The 5,438-nt window shown below is 34.8% G+C and overlaps 1 long non-coding RNA gene across 1 annotated transcript; it reads right to left on the minus strand.

The window, feature by feature from the left end:
• Positions 1-207: 207 nt before the first annotated feature.
• Positions 208-4,773, minus strand: LOC147843504 (uncharacterized). The gene is made up of 3 exons (XR_015493611.1): positions 3,888-4,773; positions 2,033-3,700; positions 208-1,289 (listed from the first exon to the last, which is right to left on the minus strand). It is a non-coding gene; the product is annotated as an uncharacterized LOC147843504 (long non-coding RNA).
• Between the last annotated feature and the right edge of the window lie 665 nt (positions 4,774-5,438).

The following is a 5,438-nucleotide window of genomic DNA, read 5'->3' on the forward strand; positions in this document are numbered from 1 at the left end:
TAAGAAAGTTGCAAGTGAAAATCTATGTCTCTGACTGAGTTTGCATTACTGCTTGTTTTGACCTCTGCTGGCTGAGTAAAGCTCATTTTCAACGTCCAATGCAGAATGTGATAAAACCAGATCCAGCTACTAAAATGCATCATTCTTTTTGTTTTAGACAGCATTTCATGCACTTTTAAACATGTTAAAGCAAGTTGCACGTGAAAATCTATGTCTCTGACTGAGTTTGCATTACTGCTTATTTTGACCTCTGCTGGCTGAGTAAAGCTCATTTTCAACGTCCAATACAGAATGTGATAAAACCAGATCAAGCTACTAAAATACATCATTCTTTTTGTTTTAGACAACATTTCATGCACTGTTAAACATGTTAAAGCAAGTTGCAAGTGAAAATCTATGTCTCTGACTAAGTTTGCATTAATGCTTATTTTGACCTCTGCTGGCTGAGTAAAGCTCATTTTCCACGTTCAATTCAGAATGTGATAAAACCAGATCCAGCTACAAAAATGCATCATTCTATTTGTTTTAGACAACATTTCATGCACTGTTAAACATGTTTAAGAAAGTTGCAAGTGAAAATCTATGTCTCTGACTGAGTTTGCATTACTGCTTATTTTGACCTCTTCTGGCTGAGTAAAGCTCATTTTCAACGTCCAATGCAGAATGTGATAAAACCAGATCCAGCTACTAAAATGCATCATTCTTTTTGTTTTAGACAACATTTCATGCACTGCTAAACATGTTAAAGCAAGTTGCAAGTGAAAATCAATATCTCTGACTAAGTTTGCATTAATGCTTATTTTGACCTCTGCTGGCTGAGTAAAGCTCATTTTCAACGTCCAATGCAGAATGTGATAAAAACCAGATCCAGCCACAAAAAATCATCATTCTTTTTGTTTTAGACAATATTTCATGCACTGTTAAACATGTTAAAGCAAGTTGCAAGTGAAAATCTATGTCTATGACTGAGTTTGCATTACTGCTTATTTTGACCTCTGCTGGCTGAGTAAAGCTCATTTTCAACGTCCAATACAGAATGTGATAAAACCAGATCCAGCTACTAAAATACATCATTCTTTTTGTTTTAGACAACATTTCATGCACTGTTAAACATGTTAAAGCAAGTTGCAAGTGAAAATCTATGTCTATGACTGAGTTTGCATTACTGCTTATTTTGACCTCTGCTGGCTCTGAAAAGCTCATTTTCAACGTTCGATTCAGAATGTGATAAAACCAGATCCAGCCACTAAAATGCATCATTCTTTTTGTTTTAGACAACATTTCATGCACTGTTAAACATGTTAAAGCAAGTTGCAATTGAAAATCTATGTCTATGACTGAGTTTGCATTACTGCTTATTTTCACCTCTGCTGGCTCTGAAAAGCTCATTTTCAACGTTCAATTCAGAATGTGATAAAACCAGATCCAGCCACTAAAAAGCATTTTCTTTTTGTTTTAGACAACATTTCATGCACTGTTAAACATGTTAAAGCAAGTTGCAAGTGAAAATCTATGTCTATGACTGAATTTGCATTAATGCTTATTTTCACCTCTGCTGGCTCTGAAAAGCTCATTTTCAACGTTCAATTCAGAATGTGATAAAACCAGATCCAGCCCCTAAAATGCATTTTCTTTTTGTTTTTGACAACATTTCATGCACTGTTAAATATGTTTAAGAAAGTTTCAAGTGAAAATCTATGTCTCTGACTGAGTTTGCATTACTGCTTATTTTGACCTCTACTGGCTGAGTAAAGCTCATTTTCAACGTTCAATACAGAATGTGATAAAAGCAGATCCAGCTACTAATATACATCATTCTTTTTGTTTTAGACAACATTTCATGCACTGTTAAACATGTTAAAGCAAGTTGCAAGTAAAAATCTATGTCTCTGACTGAGTTTGCATTACTGCTTATTTTGACCTCTGCTGGCTGAGAACAGCTCATTTTCAACGTTCAATTCAGAATGTGATAAAACCAGATCCAGCCACAAAAAATCATCATTCTTTTTGTTTTAGACAACATTTCATGCACTGTTAAACATGTTAAAGCAAGTTGCAAGTGAAAATCTATGTCTATGACTGAGTTTGCATTACTGCTTATTTTGACCTCTGCTGGCTGAGTAAAGCTCATTTTCAACAGCCAATACAGAATGTGATAAAACCAGATCCAGCTACTAAAATACATCATTCTTTTTGTTTTAGACAACATTTCATGCACTGTTAAACATGTTAAAGCAAGTTGCAAGTAAAAATCTATGTCTATGACTGAGTTTGCATTACTGCTTATTTTGACCGCTGCTGGCTCTGAAAAGCTCATTTTCAACGTTCAATTCAGAATGTGATAAAACCAGATCCAGCCACTAAATTGCATCATTCTTTTTGTTTTAGACAACATTTCATGCACTGTTAAACATGTTAAAGCAAGTTGCAAGTGAAAATCTATGTCTCTGACTGAGTTTGCATTACTGCTTATTTTCACCTCTGCTAGCTCTGAAAAGCTCATTTTCAACGTTCAATTCAGAATGTGATAAAACCGGATCCAGCCACTAAAAAGCATTTTCTTTTTGTTTTAGACAACATTTCATGCACTGTTAAATATGTTTAAGAAAGTCGGAAGTGAAAATCTATGTCTCTGACTTAGTTTGCATTACTGCTTGTTTTGACCTCTGCTGGCTGAGTGAAGCTCATTTTCAACTTCCAATGCAGAATGTGATAAAACCAGATCCAGCTACTAAAATACATCATTCTTTTTGTTTTAGACAACATTTCATGCACTGTAAACATGTTAAAGCAAGTTGCAAGTGAAAATCTATGTCTTTGACTGAGTTTGCATTACTGCTTATTTTGACCTCTGCTGGCTGAGAACAGCTCATTTTCAACGTTCAATTCAGAATGTGATAAAACCAGATCCAGCCACAAAAATGCATCATTCTTTTTGTTTTAGACAACATTTCATGCACTGTTAAACATGTTTAAGAAAGTTGCAAGTGAAAATCTATGTCTCTGACTGAGTTTGCATTACTGCTTATTTTGACCTCTTCTGGCTGAGTAAAGCTCATTTTCAACGTCCAATGCAGAATGTGATAAATCCAGATCCAGCTACTAAAATGCATCATTCTTTTTGTTTTAGACAACATTTCATGCACTGCTAAACATGTTAAAGCAAGTTGCAAGTGAAAATCTATGTCTCTGACTAAGTTTGCATTACTGCTTATTTTGACCTCTGCTGGCTGAGTAAAGCTCATTTTCAACGTTCAATTCAGAATGTGATAAAACCAGATCCAGCCACAAAAATGCATTATTCTTTTTGTTTTAGACAACATTTCATGCACTGTTAAACATGCTTAAGAAAGTTGCAAGTGAAAATCTATGTCTCTGAGTTTGCATTACTGCTTATTTTGACCTCTTCTGGCTGAGTAAAGCTCATTTTTAACGTCCAATGCAGAATGTGATAAAACCAGATCCAGCTACTAAAATGCATCATTCTTTTTGTTTTAGACAACATTTCATGCACTGCTAAACATGTTAAAGCAAGTTGCAAGTGAAAATCTATGTCTCTGACTAAGTTTGCATTAATGCTTATTTTGACCTCTGCTGGCTGAGTAAAGCTCATTTTCAACGTCCAATGCAGAATGTGATAAAAACCAGATCCAGCCACAAAAAATCATCATTCTTTTTGTTTTAGACAACATTTCATGCACTGTTAAACATGTTAAAGCAAGTTGCAAGTGAAAATCTATGTCTATGACTGAGTTTGCATTACTGCTTATTTTGACCTCTGCTGGCTGAGTAAAGCTCATTTTCAACGTCCAATACAGAATGTGATAAAACCAGATCCAGCTACTAAAATACATCATTCTTTTTGTTTTAGACAACATTTCATGCACTGTTAAACATGTTAAAGCAAGTTGCAAGTGAAAATCTATGTCTATGACTGAGTTTGCATTACTGCTTATTTTGACCTCTGCTGGCTCTGAAAAGCTCATTTTCAACGTTCGATTCAGAATGTGATAAAACCAGATCCAGCCACTAAAATGCATCATTCGTTTTGTTTTAGACAACATTTCATGCACTGTTAAACATGTTAAAGCAAGTTGCAATTGAAAATCTATGTCTATGACTGAGTTTGCATTACTGCTTATTTTCACCTCTGCTGGCTCTGAAAAGCTCATTTTCAACGTTCAATTCAGAATGTGATAAAACCAGATCCAGCCACTAAAAAGCATTTTCTTTTTGTTTTAGACAACATTTCATGCACTGTTAAACATAATAAAGCAAGTTGCAAGTGAAAATCTATGTCTCTGACTGAGTTTGCATTACTGCTTATTTTGACCTCTGCTGGCTGAGAACAGCTCATTTTCAACGTTCAATTCAGAATGTGATAAAACCAGATCCAGCCACAAAAAATCATCATTCTTTTTGTTTTAGACAACATTTCATGCACTGTTAAACATGTCAAAGCAAGTTGCAAGTGAAAATCTATGTCTATGACTGAGTTTGCATTACTGCTTATTTTGACCTCTGCTGGCTGAGTAAAGCTCATTTTCAACGTCCAATACAGAATGTGATAAAACCAGATCCAGCTACTAAAACACATCATTCTTTTTGTTTTAGACAACATTTCATGCACTGTTAAACATGGTAAAGCAAGTTGAAAGTGAAAATCTATGTCTATGACTGAGTTTGCATTACTGCTTATTTTGACCTCTGCTGGCTCTGAAAAGCTCATTTTCAACGTCCAATGCAGAATGTGATAAAACCAGATCCAGCCACAAAAAATCATCATTCTTTTTGTTTTAGACAACATTTCATGCACTGTTAAACATGTTAAAGCAAGTTGCAAGTAAAAATCTATGTCTATGACTGAGTTTGCATTACTGCTTATTTTGACCTCTGCTGGCTGAGTAAAGCTCATTTTCAACGTCCAATACAGAATGTGATAAAACCAGATCCAGCTACTAAAATACATCATTCTTTTTGTTTTAGACAACATTTCATGCACTGTTAAACATGTTAAAGCAAGTTGCAAGTGAAAATCTATATCTATGACTGAGTTTGCATTACTGCTTATTTTGACCTCTGCTGGCTGAGTAAAGCTCATTTTCAACGTCCAATACAGAATGTGATAAAACCAGATCCAGCTACTAAAATACATCATTCTTTTTGTTTTAGACAACATTTCATGCACTGTTAAACATGTTAAAGCAAGTTGCAAGTGAAAATCTATGTCTATGACTGAGTTTGCATTACTGCTTATTTTGACCTCTGCTGGCTCTGAAAAGCTCATTTTCAACGTTCGATTCAGAATGCGATAAAACCAGATCCAGTCACTAAAATGCATCATTCGTTTTGTTTTAGACAACATTTCATGCACTGTTAAACATGTTAAAGCAAGTTGCAATTGAAAATCTATGTCTATGACTGAGTTTGCATTACTG

Source organism: Danio rerio, chromosome 6 (genome assembly GCF_052040795.2).
Source record: "Danio rerio strain M-AB ecotype USA chromosome 6, GRCz13ab, whole genome shotgun sequence".
Lineage (NCBI taxonomy): Eukaryota > Metazoa > Chordata > Actinopteri > Cypriniformes > Danionidae > Danio > Danio rerio.